Here is an 18,285-nt window from a genome sequence, read left to right as displayed (position 1 = left end):
TTGTGAGATCTGCATTCTCTGAGTCACCCTGAGGCTGGAACATTTTCTGCTTGCATTGAAATACTCTCTCGTCTCTTCTAAATTCCCTGAGACGCCAAAGGGCCACAGCTCCTGAGAGATAAATCCTAGTATGGGCACCAAACATTCATCAGATAAGTAAAATCAAACAACATAGTGCAAGGGAAAAATGACATCAAAATATATTTTGATTGTAAAAAATAAGTCTCACTAAAGGCCAAATTTAGTTCTGTACCTTAACCAAAAATTTTAAATTACAAACAGAACTCCACTCCTCCTCCCCCACCCCCCAATTAAGGAAATGAAGCTGGACTTCTTGAAAAACTTTATAATCCACAGAGCAAAAAAAGAAAGGCCTTTTGCCTGTCAATTCTGAAAATCTCTTCAGGGCTAAAGCTGTGAATGTTGTAACCTGAGAGAGGAAGATAATAGTCGTAGTTGGGACGCCTGGGTGGCTCAGTTGGTTAAGTGTCTGCCTTTGGCTCAGGTCAGGATCCCGGAGTCCAGTCCTTCCTTGGGCTCCCTGCTCAGCGCAGAGTCTGCTTCTCCCTCTCCCTCTGCTGCTCCCTCTCTGTCAAATAAATAAATAAAATCTTAAAAAAAAATAGTAGTAATTAGTTACTCAGAGTTAGCCAGTCCCTTGGCCAAACTAAGATCTCTCTCTCACACACACATAAACATCACGAGTTAAATGTTGCATGCTGAAATTTGATACCCCTTATTTACATGTTAGCAACTTACTGATCTTCCATAACAATACTTTTAACAAGTTCCATCTACTCCATTTATTTGCAAAATCTCTGTAAATAGTTTATCCAGGCCTTTTCTAGACTGCCTGGATAATTAATCTAATTATTTACACCAGTTTCAAGCTCTTAACTATAAGCAAAGGTTAGGGGCGCCTGGGTGGCTCAGTCGTTAAGCGTCTGCCTTCGGCTCAGGTCATGATCCCGGGGTCCTGGGATCAAGCCCCACATTGGGCTCCCTGCTCCGCGGGAAGCCTGCTTCTCCTTCTCCCACTCCCCCTGCTTGTGTTCCTGCTTTCGCTTTCTCTCTCTCTGTCAAATAAATAAAACCTTAAAAAAAAAAACAAAACTATAAGCAAAGGTTATCACTACCTTTATTTTACAACTCTAGGGCAAAATCTTTAAAGATTAAAAAAAAGAAGAAAAATTCTTTTGAGAGTCACGTCGATTCGTGAACACAGCATACTGTCTCCTACACACACTAGATGTCACTGCATGACCTGAAATATTGGCTGTAATTTCATCTATTTCTTTACAATCTTTATAGGCAAGATAATAAAGGGAAAAAATAATCTCGAGGTATGTTTCCCAAAAATCAGACACCTTTGCTTGTATTTGGTCAATTGCATTCATAAAAATAAATTCTATAGAGGGGGGCGGAGCAAGATGGCGGAGGAGTAGGAGACCTGGATTTCGTCTCCTCTCAGGAATTCAGCTGGATAGGGATCAAACCATTCTGAACACCTACAAACTCAACAGGAGATCAAAGAAAAGAAGAGCAACAACTCTCTGAACAGAAAAGCGACCACTTTCTGGAAGGTAGAACGTGTGGAGAAGTGAATCCGAGGCGATATTCGGGAGGATAGACGGCGGGGGAGGGGCCTCCGTCGGCCGCTTCTGGCAAGTGATAGAGCCACGGAGCACAAAATCGGAACTTTTAGAAGTCTGCTCCGCTGAGGGACGTCACTCTGGTGGCGAAGTGGGGGGTGGAACCCTCGCGGGACAGTGTGGTCTCAGGACCCTCGGGGTCACAGAAAGACCGGGGGTGCCTGAGTGCGGCAGAGCTCCCAGGTATCGGAGCAGGGAAGCCGGCTGCAGAGACGGAGCCCAGGCGCGGGCTCTCAGCTCGGGGTTGTCATAGACCGTGATCCGCGGCACAGTCAGGCCACTGCTCCTCCAGCAGGGACCCAACAAGCGGCAGATCCAGGGAGACCCACCTTCTTCCCCCGGGAGGAGAGGTGCGGGAGCGCACCGCGGGGATCTGCTGGGTTTGGAGACTCCACCCGGGGTCGGGTGCCAGATAGAAAGGCGCGGTCACAGGCCGGGTGAGCACGGAGTGTGGCCGGAGACCGGGGAGACGGGAGTGACTGACTGCTTTTCTCTGGGGGCTCGCTGAGGAGCGGGACCCCGAGTTCTCGGCTCCGCCGGGGCGGAGACTGGGAGGCCGCCATTTTCACTCTCCGCCTCCAAAGCTGTACGGAAAGCTTGCAGGGAACAAAAGCTCCGGAGAGCAAACCTGAGCAGATTACTTAGCCCGGACCGGCAAGGGCGGGGCAATTTTGCCTCTGGCAAAGACATTTGGGAACCACGGCAACAGGCCCCTCCCCCAGAAGATCAGCGAGAACGGCCAGCCAAGACCAAGTTTACCGATCAATGAGAACGGCAGAACTCCAGCGCTAGGGGAATACTGCACATAGAATTCATGGCTTTTTTACCATGATTCTTTAGTCTTTCAAAGTTAATTATTTTTTTTAACTTTTTTTCTTTTTTCCTTTTTTTTTTGAATTTTTCTTTTTCCCTTTTTCAACCAACATCTTATCAATCCCTTTTTTAAAAAAAAAAAAATTTTTATTTTTCATTTTTAAAGTCATATTCTATCCCTTCATAGTAGTTACCCGTATTTTTGCCATATATTTATAAGTTGTTCTCTCTTTAAAATCTTGAGATAGTTTCTTCTAACAGATTAAAATATACTCTAAATCTCTAGTGTATGGTTTTTTTCTACTCCCCTGCCTGATCACATTCTCTCCCTTTTTTCTTTCTTTTTTTTTTTTAATCCTCTTCTTTCTTTTTTCAAACAACTTATCAAATCCTTTTTTAAAATTTTTTATAATTTCCATCTTTACAGTCATATTCTATCCCTTCATCATATCAACCCTTATTTTTGTACATATATACGTTTTTCTTTCTTTAAAATTTTGGGAGGGACTTTCTTTTAACAGACCAAAATACACCCAAAATCTAGTGTGTGGCACTGATCTATAATCCAGCCTGATCATATTTGATCACATTCTGTTTTTGTTTTGTTTTGTTTTGTTCTGCTTTTGTTTGTTTTTATCTTTATCTTTTTCTTTTTTCTTTTTTTCTTTCCTTTTCTTTTTTCTCTCTTTCCCTTTCTTTTCCCACTGCTTCAGGTCTTTTCTGATTTGTTTAGAGTATATTTTCTGGGGACGTTGTTACCCTGCTAGCATTTTGTTCTCTCATTAATCTATTCTCCTCTGCAAAAAATGACAAGATGGAAAAAATCACCTCAACAAAAAGAACAAGAGGTAGTACCGACTGCCAGGGACCTACTCAATACGGACATTAGTACGATGTCAGATCTAGAGTTCAGAATCATCACTTTAAAGATACTAGCTGGGCTTGAAAAAAACATGGAAGTTATTAGAGAAACCCTTTCTGGAGAAGTAAAAGAACTAAAATCTAACCAAGTAGAAATCAAAAAGGCTATCAATGAGGTGCAATCAAATATGGGGGCGCTAACTGCTAGGATAAATGAGGCAGAAGAAAGAATCAGTGAGATAGAAGACCAAATGATGGAAAATAAAGAAGCTGAGAAAAAGAGAGATAAACAACTACTGGATCACGAGGGCAGAATTCGAGAGATAAACGATACCATAAGACGAAACAACATTAGAATAATTGGGATCCCAGAAGAAGAAGAAAGAGAGAGAGGGGCAGAAGGTATAATGGAGCAAATTATAGCAGAGAACTTCCCTAATTTGGGGAAGGAAACAGGCATCAAAATCCAGGAAGCACAGAGAACCCCTCTCAAAATCAATAAAAATAGGTCAACACCCCTACATCTAATAGTAAAACTTACGAGTCTCAAAGACAAAGAGAAAATCCTGAAAGCAGCTCGGGAGAAGAGATATGTAACCTACAATGGTAGAAACATTAGATTGGCAACAGACTTATCCACAGAGACCTGGCAGGCCAGAAAGGACTGGCAGGACATATTCAGAGCACTAAATGAGAAAAATATGCAGCCAAGAATACTATATCCAGCTAGGCTGTCATTGAAAATTGAAGGAGAGATAAAAAGCTTCCAGGACAAACAAAAACTAAAGGAATTTGCAAACACGAAACCAGCCCTACAACAAATATTGAAAGGGGTCCTCTAAGCAAAGAGAGAGCCTAAAAGCAACATAGACCAGAAAGGAACACAAACAATATACAGTAACAGTCACTTTACAGGCAATACAATGGCACTGAATTCCTATCTTTCAATAGTTACCCTGAATGTAAATGGGTTAAATGCCCCAATCAAAAGACACAGGCTATCAGATTGGATTAAAAAACAAGACCCATCGATATGCTGTCTGCAAGAGACTCATTTTAGACCCAAAGACACCCCCAGATTGAAAGTGAGGGGGTGGAAAACCATTTACCATGCTAATGGAAACCAAAAGAAAGCTGGGGTGGCAATCCTTATATCAGACAAATTAGATTTTAAACCAAAGACTGTAATAAGAGATGAGGAAGGACACTATATCATACTTAAAGGGTCTATCCAACAAGAAGATCTAACAATTGTAAATATCTATGCCCCTAACATGGGAGCAGCCAATTATATAAGGCAATTAATAACAAAAGCAAAGAAACACATCGACGACAATACAATAATAGTGGGGGACTTTAACACCGCCCTCACTGAAATGGACAGATCGTCTAAGCAAAAGATCAACAAGGAAATAAAGACTTTAAATGACACACTGGGCCAAATGGACTTCACAGACATATTCAGAACATTCCATCCCAAAGCAACGGAATACACATTCTTCTCTAGTGCCCATGGAACATTCTCCAGAATAGATCACATCCTAGGTCATAAATCAGGTCTCAACCGGTACCAGAAGATTGGGATCATCCCCTGCCTATTTTCAGACCACAATGCTTTGAAACTAGAACTCAATCACAAGAGGAAAGTCGGAAAGAACTCAAATACATGGAGGCTAAAGAGCATCCTACTGAAGAATGAATGGGTCAACCAGGAAATTAAAGAAGAATTAAAAAAATTCATGGAAACCAATGAAAATGAAAACACAACTATTCAAAATCTTTGGGATACAGCAAAGGCAGTCCTAAGAGGAAAGTATATAGCAATACAAGCCTTTCTCAAGAAACAAGAAAGGTCTCAAGTACACAACCTAACCCTACACCTAAAGGAGCTGGAGAAAGAACAGCAAATAAAGCCTAAACCCAGCAGGAGAAGAGAAATAATAAAGATCAGAGCAGAAATCAATGAAATAGAAACCAAAAGAACAGTAGAACAGATCAACGAAACTAGGAGCTAGTTCTTTGAAAGAATTAACAAGATTGATAAGCCCCTGGCCAGACTTATCAAAAAGAAAAGAGAAATGACCCAAATCAACAAAATCATGAATGAAAGAGGAGAAATCACAACCAACACCAAAGAAATACAAACAATTATAAGAACATATTATGAGCAACTCTATGCCAGCAAATTAGATAACCTGGAAGTAATGGATGCATTCCTAGAGATGTATCAACTACCAAAACTGAACCAGGAAGAAATAGAAAACCTGAACAGACCTATAACCACTAAGGAAATTGAAGCAGTCATCAAAAATCTCCCAAAACACAAAAGCCCAGGGCCAGATGGCTTCCCAGGGGAATTCTACCAAACATTTCAAGAAGAATTAATACCTATCCTTCTGAAACTGTTCCAAAAAATAGAAATGGAAGGAAAACTTCCAAACTCATTTTATGAGGCCAGCATTACCTTGATCCCAAAACCAGACAAAGACCCCATCAAAAAGGAGAATTACAGACCAATATCCCTGATGAACATGGATGCAAAAATTCTCACCAAAATACTAGCCAATAGGATCCAACAGTACATTAAAAGGATTATTCACCACAACCAAGTCGGATTTATCCCTGGGCTGCAAGGTTGGTTCAACATCCGCAAATCAATCAACGTGATACAATACATTAACAAAAGAAAGAACAAGAATCATATGATCCTCTCAATAGATGCAGAAAAAGCATTTGACAAAGTACAGCATCCTTTCTTGATCAAAACTCTTCAGAGTATAGGGATCGAGGGTACATACCTCAATATCATAAAAGCCATCTATGAAAAACCTACAGCGAATATCATTCTCAATGGGGAAAAACTGAGAGCTTTCCCCCTAAGGTCAGGAACGCGGCAGGGATGTCCACTATCACCACTGCTATTCAACATAGTATTGGAAGTCCTAGCCACAGCAATCAGACAACAAAAAGAAATCAAAGGCATCCAAATTGGCAAGGAAGAAGTCAAACTCTCACTCTTTGCAGATGATATGATACTTTATGTGGAAAATCCCAAAGACTCCACCCCAAAACTGCTAGAACTCATACAGGAATTCAGTCAAGTGGCAGGATATAAAATCAATGCACAGAAGTCAATGGCATTCCTATACACCAACAACAAGTCAGAAGAAAGAGAAATTAAGGAGTTGATCCCATTTACAATTGCACCCAAAACCATAAGATACCTAGGAATAAATCTAACCAAAGAGGCAAAGGATCTGTACTCAGAAAACTATAAAATACTTATGAAAGAAATTGAGGAAGACACAAAGAAATGGAAAAACGTTCCATGCTCATGGATTGGAAGAACAAATATTGTGAAGATGTCAATCCTACCTAGAGCAATCTACACATTCAATGCAATCCCCATCAAAATACCATCCACTTTCTTCAAAGAAATGGAACAAATAATCCTAAAATTTGTATGGAACCAGAAAAGACCCCGCATAGCCAGAGGAATGTTGAAAAAGAAAAGCAAAGCTGGCGGCATCACAATTCCAGACTTCCAGCTCTACTACAAAGCTGTCATCATCAAGACAGTATGGTACTGGCACAAAAACAGACACATAGATCAATGGAACAGAATAGAGAGCCCAGAAATGGACCCTCAACTCTATGGTCAACTAATCTTTGACAAAGCAGGAAAGAATGTCCAATGGAAAAAAGACAGTCTCTTCAACAAATGGTGTTGGGAAAATTGGACAGCCACATGCAGAAGAATGAAACTGGACCATTTCCTTACACCACACACAAAAATAGACTCCAAATGGTTGAAAGACCTCAATGTGAGACAGGAGTCCATCAAAATCCTAAAGGAGAACCAGGCAGCAACCTCTTCGACCTCAGCCGCAGCAACTTCTTCCTAGAAACATCGCCAAAGGCAAGGGAAGCAAGGGCAAAAAAGGGCTATTGGGACTTCATCAAGATAAAAAGCTTTTGCAAAGCAAAGGAAACAGTCAACAAAACCAAAAGACAACTGACAGAATGGGAAAAGATATTTGCAAATGACATATCAGATAAAGGGCTAGTATCCAAAATCTATAAAGAACTCATCAAACTCAACACCAAAAGAACAAAGAATCCAATCAAGAAATGGGCAGAAGACATGAACAGACATTTTTCCAAAGAAGACATCCAAACGGCCAACAGACACATGAAAAAGTGTTCAATATCGCTCGGCATCAGGGAAATCCAAATCAAAACCTCAATGAGATACCACCTCACACCAGTCAGAATGGCTAAAATTAACAAGTCAGGAAATGACAGATGTTGGCGGGGATGCGGAGAAAGGGGAACCCTCCTACACTGTTGGTGGGAGTGCAAGCTGGTGCAGCCACTCTGGAAAACAGTATGGAGGTTCCTCAAAAAGTTGAAAATAGAGCTACCATATGATCCAGCAATTGCACTCCTGGGTATTTACCCCAAAGATACAAAAGTAAGGACCCGAAAGGGTACGTGCACCCCGATGTTTATAGCAGCAATGTCCACAATAGCCAAACTGTGGAAAGAGCCAAGAAGTCCATCAACAGATGAATGGATAAAGAAGATGTGGTATATATATACAATGGAATATTATGCAGCCATCAAAAGGAATGAGATCTTGCCATTTGCAACGACGTGGATGGAACTGGAGGGTATTATGCTGAGCGAAATAAGTCAAACAGAGAAAGACATGTATCATATGACCTCACTGATATGAGGAATTCTTAATCTCAGGGAACAAACTGAGGGTTGCTGGAGTGGGGGGTGGGGTGGGAGCGATGGGGTGACTGGGTGATGGACACTGGGGAGGGTATGTGTTCTGGTAAGCGCTGTGAATTGTGCAAGACTGTTGAATCTCAGATCTGTACCTCTGAAACAAATAATGCAATAGATGTTAAGAAAGAAAAAAAGAAGAAGAATGTAGCAGGAGGGGAAGAATGAAGGGGGGGAAATCGGAGGGGGAGAAGAACCATGAGAGACAATGGACTCTGAAAAACAAACTGAGGGTTCTAGAGGGGAGGGGGTTGGGAGGATGGGTTAGCCTGGTGATGGGTATTGAGGAGGGCACGTTCTGCATGGAGCACTGGGTGTTATGCACAAACAATGAATCATGGAACACTATATCTAAAACTAATGATGTAATGTATGGGGATTAACATAACAATAAAAAAATTTAAAAAAAAAATAAATTCTATACATTAAACTAGGAAACATTGTAGGTTTTCTTTTTATCATCAGCTCCCCCCTCCCCAAATTCTAATATTAAATAGAAATGTTTGCATTTGATGAATAAATAATGGTCTCTATGTTAAAAGATACTGGGAGAGATTGGAAGAAAATAAAACTTAGGGAATGGGCTTAACGAGTTTCAAATTCAGCATAGTTATAAAGTGTCCTGTATTGTGTCAAACACCAGCAGGCACCAGGAGGCCTACACATGAAGGAGGTATAAACAAAAATTATGGGAACATAGAGAAAGAGACCCATAAAGGATTTAGGCAATGGACATCAGCCCCAAAAGAAATAGAGCTAATCTTCATTTGAAAAACTCATATATGAATATACATATTTGAGGCGGTTTATTACTTGTTCTTCCTTAGCCTAGAGTGACATTTACCAATTATATTTAGTGAGATGTGAATAGGTGTTCAGCAGAAGAGAATTCCATGGTCAAATAAATTTGAGAAATATTTGGCTATTTAAAAAAATCAACAGCGTTGTTTTTAATGCAGAATTCCTCAGCTTCTAATATCTGAAGGTGGATTTTAAGTCTCTAAAAGGGAAATGCAATACCTATCATGTCTTATTTAACCATCTTAAGGAGATAGAAATGTGAAGATTTAAGATTTATGGCTTTTAATATCATATAGATTCAAGAAAAAAAAACCCATGATCTTATTTTTACTTAATTACTGGAAATTGATAGATCTGAAAAGACTATCTAAAAAAGCTAAGATCTTTTTGTTTGATTTCTCCTTCTTGTAACTAATTTCAATATAAGAACAAACAAATGTTTTATGCAGTACAATTCAAAACTCATATCAATTATTTAGCTGAAACAAACCAAAAGAAACTTGGAAGAAATTTCATATGCACAGTAAATTTTAAGCTATGCTCCTAGATTTCCTGATGGTTAAATAGTGATTCCCCTCTACGACTAAGAGTTCCGTCAAAAAGGTTCAAGAAGCATTCTCTTAGGAGAAACCATGGTTTATGTGAGCTTGTTGAGCTAAAGAAAATGGGACGATGCTATGTCTTGCAATTAGAGGCTGTAATGAAGCTTGGGGTGAGTCAAACTCTAAAATCTTGTCTGAACATTGGCGGATGATCAGTGCTGGGTATCTTCCATTTGCCCCATACCGTTCTACTCCAAGCCCTCCTCCGCCTTGCTTTCTTCTGCTGCAGACTGATTTATATGGACAACATCAACAGGGCTGCCATAACCTCTGGTTTCCTGTCAGCTGAGTCAATGGTAGCTTTACCTGGCAAAAGACCAAGAAAGGAAAAAATGTGAGGTCAGGATATTTGTTTTCCTGGCTCCTTCCCTGCAATGTTACTTGACACTAACTTTTCCCTCAATGGAAGCTCATTGTACCTCTCAAGTCAGCCTTCGGTGAGTTTTGACAAACATATATACACAGAAAAACACCATCACCGACAAGACAAAAACAAAAAATTCCTGATGTCCCCTTTGCATTCCATCAGTCCCTCCTGGCCCCAGGAAATCATTGTTCTGTTTTTTGGTGTTATGAATTAGCTTGCATTCTCTAGAATTGTGTATAAATAAAACCAAGTATCAGGTACTCTTTGTGCATTGGGTTTTTTTTTTTCACTTAGCATTTTGAGATTTATCCAATTCATTGTTTGCAGCAATAAGTTTCATTGTGTTTTTTGTTTTGTTTTCTGAAAAGTGTTCTGTTGTATGCATAGAAAAAAAATTATTTATGCATTCATATCTTGACGGAAATTAGGATTGTTTTTAGGTTTGGGCTACAATGACTTAAGCAGCTTAGTATTCTTAGATTAGTCTTTTTGTGGACAAATGTTTCACTGGCCTGGGTAAATGCCAAGGATCAGAAGAGATTAGTCCTATAGTAGGTGAGTGTCCAACATTTTAACAAACTGCCAAACAGATTTCTAAAGTAGTTGCAACATGGTACAGTCCTACCAGTGGTGTATGATAGGAGTTCTAGCTGTCCTCATCTTCACCAACACTATTTTCCGTCTTTTAAATTTTAGCCATTACAACGAAGGAAAAGAAAGAAAACGGAAGCCAAATAATCAGGAAAGGAAGTAAAATTGTATCTGTTTTGTGACATGACTGATTAGGCTGTCTAGTGATATCTCATTGCGATTTTAATTTGAATCTTCCCAACTGAGATGTTAAGAATCTTCTTCCATTGAACTTATTGGTCATTTGTACATTTTTCTTGAGGGGTGTCTATTCAAATCTTTTGTCCATGTTTTTTAGGTTTCTTCTGACCTTCTTATAAGGTTAGAGTTGTTAGATATATAAAACTTGTTAGAGTTTTATATATTTTATGTATTTTAGATATGCATATATATTTTAGATATGCATATTTTCTCCCATTATGTGGCTTACCTTTTTGTTTTGCTCCAGGTGTCTTTCAGAGAGTAAAAGTTTTAAATTTGGATAAAGTCCAATATAACTTTTTTTTCATTTGTGCCTTGTGTTTTTAGTGTGTTTCCAAAGAATTCTTTGCCTACATCAAGCTCACAAAGATTTTTCTCCTATATTTCCTTTGGTAAATGTTATGATTTTGTTTTTTACATTTACATCAATAATCTATTTCTTGTTACTATTTTGGTATACTATAAAGTAAGGTTCGATATTTGTTTTTCCTCATACATTTATCCAGTTGCCCAGCAACAACTTTATGAAAGCTTTTCTTTTTCCACTGTGTTGCTCTGGAGCATTTGTTGAAAATCAATTCACTATACATACATATATATATATATGTATGTATATATGGATCCATCTCTAGACTCTCTATTCTGTTCTGTTGTTCTTTATGTCTATACTTTTGCCAATACCATACATAAGATCGTGTATGTCCACTAAATTTGTTCTCTTTTTTAAATTGTTTTGAGTATTCTCGGTTGTTTAGAATCATCTGATCAATTTATATTTTAAAAGTGTCTTTGGGAAATTCCTGTTGGAATTGTATTGAAAAAATATATATATATAAATTTAGAGAAAGTGCCATTTTAATAATACTGAGAATTCAAATGCATGAATGAGGTATATCTGTTCGTTTATTAGGCCTTTTTAATTTCTCTCAGTGATGTTCAGTGCTTTTAAGTAAAGAGATCTTGTTCATCTTTGTTAAAATTATCACTAAGTATTGTTTGCTATTAGTACACAAAAGTTTGGTTTTTGCATATTAACCCTTGATCCTCTGACCTTATAAAATTCACTCATTGTGTCTAGTACTTGTTTTTTAAATTCTCTGGTCCTATAAAACTAAACAATTCATCTGCTAAGAGAAATAGTTTTATTCTTTCTTTGTGAACTTTATAACTTTTATTATGTTTCTTGCTTTACTACAATAGCCAAAACGGCCAGTACAATATCGAATAGAAGTCATGAGAGTACATGCTGGTCTTGTTTCCAATCATAGGGAACAGTGTTCACAAGGGTGTTGACTGTAAGTTTTTTTGTAGATGCCATGTATCAATTTGAGAAAGTACCCTTTTATTTCTAGTTTCTGAGAGTTTTTATTAGAAATTGGCAATTCAACACATATTATATCAAGTACTTTTAATGCATCTCTCCAAATAATATGTTGGTCTCTCTTATTCTATTATCCTGATGAACTACAATGACATTTTTAAATTTTAAAACCAAGCTTTCATTCCTGGGATAAACTCTACTGGATCCAAAATATTTTCTTTTTTGTATCTTCTTGGCTTTGATTTACTAGTATTTTATAAAAGATTTTTTTCATCTATGTTTATAAGGAATATTAGTCTGTAATGGTTTAATTTTTGTAATGTCTCATCAGGTTTCAGCATTTGGATTATGTTGGCCTTATAAAATGAGTTGGGAAATGTTCCCTCTTTACTATCCTTCTATTTGCTGAAAGATTTTGTGTAAGATTGGTTTTAGTTCCTCCTTAAATTGTGATAGAATCCACAGTGAAATGATCTGAAATTTTCTGGGTGAGAAGATCTTTTGATTTAAAAAATTCACTTTTAGGGGCACCTGGGTGGCTCAGGTCATGATCTCAGGGTCATGAGATTGAGCCTCGAGTTGGGCTCCACGCTGGGCATGGAGCTGCCTAAGATTCTCTCTGTCCCTCTCCCTCTGCCCCTCCCCACCCTGTGCTCTCTCTCTCTGTCTGTCTCTCAAAATAAATAAAATAAAATAAAATAAAATAAAATAAAATAAAATAAAATAAAAATAATAAATTCACTTTGAGTAGATATAGACCTAGGAAGATTTTCTGTTTCACATTGTATCAATTTTTGACAAGTTATATTTGTCATAATTTTGTCTATTTCATTTAAGTTGTAAAAATTTTGGAATAAGGGGCCCCTGGGTGGCTCAGTGGGTTAAGCAGCTGACTTCAGCTCAGGTAATGACCTCCGGGTCCTGGGATCGAGCCCCACATCAGGCTCCCTGCTCAATGGGGAGTCTGCTTCTTCCTCTCCCTCCGCTGCTCCCCCTGCTTGTGCTCTCTTGCTTGCATGCACTATCTCTCAAATAAATAAATAAAATCTTAAAAAATTTTTTTGGAATAAAACTTGTTGACAATATTTTATTATTTTTCTTTTAATATTTGTAGGATTTTTTCATTTCTAATATTGCTGAATATTCCCCCCCTCACTAAAACAGTGGTAAGTTTTGCTTGATATTTGTCAACTTTGTTGATATCTTCAAAGAACCAGATTTCTGTGTTAAATTTTCCTTCTGTTTTCTATTTCATTGATTTCTGCTCTTGGCTTTATTATCTCCTGACTTCTACTTATTTGGGGCTTATTTTGCTCTTATTTTTCTAATTTCTTCAATAGAACTGTAGGTCATTCTTTTTGGGCCCATCTTTTCTTATAGCATTTTAAAGATTAAAGTGTCCCCCTCAACAGTGATTTTGCTACATCCCACATATTTTGATATATTGTTTTCTCATTATCATTCAGTATGAAAATTTCATTTTCTTTGTGTTTTTCCAATTACACATGATTATTTAAAAGCCGGCTGTCCAATTTCCAAATATTTGGGATTTCCCTAGAGATTTCATTGTAACTGAATACTAAATTATCTTATGATCAGAAAATATGTTCTATAATATTTGAATACTTTTAAATTTAATGAAACTAGTTTTAGAGCCCAGCATATGGTCTATCTTAATGAATGTATCACATGCACTAAAAAAGTGTATTCTATACTTATTATGGTAGTATTCTATAAATATCAATTGGGTCAAGATGGTTGCAGCTTAATTTCTGAGTATTCAGAGCTCTGCTACTTTCTCCACTTTTACACAAACATTGTTTCCTTTGTGTCTTTGTTGTTATGCTCAATTTGTTTTCTATTCCCAGTTGGGAAGAGAGATTTGGTTGATTCATCTAAGAGCCCATGGTCTCAGGCTCTCCTTTAGTTTTTTTCTGTGGACCACTTGTACCCACCCATTATTGGATCGTGCAAACCAATTCATAAAGTCTTAGCTTATCTTCTCCAGTTGCTAGACTGAGCTTGTGGGAGAGTACCTGTTAGTTGATTTGGTATTCTCATGTCCTTCAGATGCCCTGTTGCTTTCCTCTTCTACTTCCTGCACAGATGCTAATGCTACATTGGCCTTGTAGCTGTCAGTGGTTTGTCCTAGAATTTAGGGTTAATGGGGATATTTTATCACCTTGTTTTGTTGTAGATACTGCCTTTGGGTTAGATGTTCATATTTTAATTGTTCTCTGCTTTAATGGGAGAATTTGATAAGATACACAAACTATTTCACCACCAGCATCACCCTCCCAGAATCTTTTAAACTCTTAAAATTTTACTTACATTTCCTCCGTTATGTGTAGTTTACCATTTTAGTCACTTTTTACAATTAATTTTTAAACTGGAATTGGAATTTTATTTTTCCCCAAACAACCAGTTTTCCTAGCTCCATATATTATAAAATTCATCTTTGGATTTGAAATTTTCGATTAATATAGAAATAAGCATAGTATGGTTTGGATCTGTTTCTGAGTTTTCTAAAATGCTTGTCTGGCCTTTTCTTTCATTAGTACTGTATAGTATTAAGATACTAGTGGATTGAGTTAACAGATATTTTCTTTGTAACTTTACATTTATTCATAAGTGAGATTAGTCTGTGGTTTATTGTTGGTATTGTCCTTCTAAGGTTGGGATGTTAGGGTGAAAACATATTTTCGAAATACAAAATGTTTAAGGAGGCTCTCCACCTTTATCTTGCACAATGTAGGGAACATGAGATCATTTGTTACTTCAAAGTCTGATTTAGCTCATGAGTAAAATGATTTGGGACCAGTATCTTTCTTAAGTAAAATTTTAAATTATTTTTCTAATATAGTACCTGATTTCTGCTAAGTTTTTTTATTCTTAAGTGAATTTTGATAATTTACATTTATCTAACAAATCAACTACCCTGTAAAATGTATTTGCATGGAATTGTACACAATATTCTCTTAGAATTTTGAAAACTACCTCTAGATCATAGTTTTCTATGGTTGCTATAATAAATTGTAACAAACTTAGTGACTTAACACAACATAGATTTATTACCTTATAGTTTTGAAGTCCAAAATGGGCCTCAGTGGGCTAAAATCAGGGTATTGGCAAGATTGTTTTCTTTTCTGGAAGCTCTAAGGAAGAATCCATTTCCTTCTTTTCAGCTTATGGAGGCCATCCACATTCTTTGGCACATGGCCCTCTTACCCTGTCTTCAAAGCCAGCAACAATGATTAGGGTTCTTCTCAGATTGTATCACTCTGACCTCTTCTGTCTCCCTCTTCCCCACTTACGGACCCTCGTGATTACATTTCCCACCCAGGTAATCCAGGATAATCTTCCTCTCCTAAATTCAACTGGTTAGCAAAGTTAGTTTTATCTGTAACCTGCCCCTTTGCCATGAAAAGTAATATAGCCACAGGTTCCAGGGATCAGGACACAAACCTATTTTTGAGGGAAATTATTCTGCTTTCCCCACTGATTATAAAATTATTCTTTTAAATTAACTTTTATAATAATTACATTACGTCACAGTAAAAAAAAAAAATGTACTGAGGATTTTTTTAGTGTTAATGTATTCAAATGCTATTTATTCAGTTTCTGTTACTTTTATTATGAGAAGTCAATTTATATTTTAGTCTAGATATTGTCTTATTTATGGGATGGAATTTATTTTGATATATGACATGGAATAGGAATCTTAATGGATTTCATTTAATCCAAACAATTTTCCCAGCACCATTTATTCTATAATTCATCCTTTTTCCTATTGATTTATAATAGTTCTTCTATCTTCTCAAGTTCTTAAGCATGCCAGAGTATTATCTAGGTCATGTGTTCTATTTTGAATGAAAATTGGCCTCTATCTTACACCATACACAAAAATCACCTCAAAATAGATTAAGGACTTAAATGGAAGGCCTGAAATGGTTAAACTTTTAGAAGAAAACAGAGGCAGTAAGCTCCCTGACATTGGTTGGAACAATGATTTTTTGCATTTGACACCAAAAGCAGAGGCAACAAAACCAAAAACAAGTGGGACCACATCAAATTAAAAAGCTTCTGCACAACCAAGGAAATAATAAATGAAAAGACAACTTATGGAATGGGAGAAAATATTTGTAAATAATTTATCTGATTAAGGTTTAATATCCAAAATATACAAGGAACTCATATAACTCAATAACAAATAAACCATTAAGAAATGGGCAAAGGACCCGAATAAACAATATTCAAAGAAGACATACAAATGGCTGACAGGCATGTGAAAATGTACTCAACATCACTAATCACCAGGGAAATGCAAATCACAACCACAATGAGATATCACCTCATACCTGTTAGAATGGTTATTATCCAAGTCAGGGGCACCTAGGTCACACAGTCTGCTGAGCATCCAGCTCTTGGTTTCAGCTCAGGTCATGATCTCAGGGTCGTTAGACCGAGCCCTGCTTGAGATTCTCTCTCTCTCTCTCTTCCTCTGCCCCTCCCCCTGTGCATGTACACTCTCTCTCTCCCTCTAAAAATAAAGAAATAATCTTCTAAAAAAAAAGTCAAAAGATAGCAAGTGTTGAAAGGATATGGAGAAAAGGGAACCCTTGTACACTGTTAGTAGGAATATAAATTGGTATAGCCATTATGGAAAACAGTGTGGAGGTTCCTCAAAAAATTAAAAATAGAACTACCATATGATCCAGCAATCTCACTTCAGGATATATATAAATCCAAAGGAAATAAAGTCACTATCTGGAAAAGATATCTGCATTCTTTTTTTTTTTTTAAAGATTTATTTATTTATTTTAGAGAGAGAGCATGAGCAGGGGGAGGGGCGGGGGGGTGGGAGACTGACACGGGGATCAATTGCATGACCCTGATCATGACCTGAGCTGAATCAAGAGTCGGATGCTTAACCAACTGAGCCACCCAGGTGCCCCAAAGATATCTGCATTCTTATGTTGACTGCAGCATTAGGCACATCATTAGACATCATTAGTGAGTAGGACATGGAGCTTGTTGGTGACTATCGAAGTGAAAGTAGGTCACCCAGCAGCCTTAAAAAAAAAAAATTTATTTACAAAGCATCACAAAAACTCCACTTGAAGCAGAGTATTATAGCTCTGGGTTGATGCGGGACAAGCAGTGCCTAAAAGAACATCCTAGCAAGAAGGACTCAGAGTCACTGCTCAGTATGATGGAATGTGACATGCTGAATGCAGAGACACACTGCAAGAGGAGTGGTCATCCCAGAGGAAGCACTGAAATTCGCTGGGTGGAAATGCCTTCACTTGTCATTTCTGTCAGGTTCACTGTGGGGACAATGTCCTCTTTCACAAAAGTGTCCAGCACGACTGAAGAAACAGGAACCAGAATGTGGATGTTTATGTTCTGGATACTGTCTCCAGTGAATTACAAAATGGAGTTCTGGAAACAAGGAGCAACCTCCGTCACTGGGCCACCAGGCATCTTTGATGTGCTTGATTTCATAGCTAAGGCACAGGACTTTATACTCTCTAAGGAGGTTTCATTTAACTTAATAATCTTTATGCAGAGATTCTTTCCAAAATACAAATCTGGCTTTTTTAGTCTGTTGCTTAAAACTCTTCCATTTCCTGCATGGAGCACTGGGTGTTATACGAAAACAATGGATCGTGGATCACCACATCAAAAACCAATGATGTATTGTATGGTGACTAACATAACATAATAAAATTTAAAAAAAAACAACTCTTCCATTTCTCCCCAAAGCTTTCAAGTGGAAATATGAAATCTGTAAGATAATATGAACAGCTCTTCATGGTCCGGTCTCTACAAACTCTTTAATCATTCTCTATCTTGTGGTAGTCAGTACTCCAAAAATACAGAACTACTTGCCGATGAAGAAAGTAAAATACACCTTCTCTCACACCTTGTTCCATTCAGCATTCACCTGGCTAATTCCCCTTCTGTGAACCCTTCAGACTCAGTTCAGTATCATGTCCTCACCACCACCCTCCCAGTGCCCCAGTCTGGATTAGATGTTCTTCATATATCTCCCATAGAATTCATCATAGTCTATAATGACTGTCTCCTTGTCAGTCTGCCTTCCCAATTACTGGAGAGCAGAGACTGCATCTCTTGGTTCTTGTCTTACTCCTTTCAGGTTGCAATAACAAAAAGACCATAGACTGGGTGGCTTAAACAACATTTATTTCTCATGGTTATGGAGGCTGGGAAGTCCAAGAT

General features: G+C 37.7%; 1 long non-coding RNA gene across 1 annotated transcript; it reads right to left on the bottom strand.

Annotated features, from left to right (window-relative positions):
- Positions 1-377: 377 nt before the first annotated feature.
- LOC118552277 (uncharacterized) lies at positions 378-16,531 on the bottom strand. The gene is made up of 3 exons (XR_013446752.1): positions 16,401-16,531; positions 9,708-9,829; positions 378-589 (listed from the first exon to the last, which is right to left on the bottom strand). It is a non-coding gene; the product is annotated as an uncharacterized LOC118552277 (long non-coding RNA).
- Between the last annotated feature and the right edge of the window lie 1,754 nt (positions 16,532-18,285).

This window comes from Halichoerus grypus, chromosome 4, assembly GCF_964656455.1.
Source record: "Halichoerus grypus chromosome 4, mHalGry1.hap1.1, whole genome shotgun sequence".
NCBI classification, from domain to species: domain Eukaryota; kingdom Metazoa; phylum Chordata; class Mammalia; order Carnivora; family Phocidae; genus Halichoerus; species Halichoerus grypus.
The sequence above is the reverse complement of the archived record's forward strand: the minus strand, read 5'-3'. Positions and strand labels throughout refer to the sequence as shown.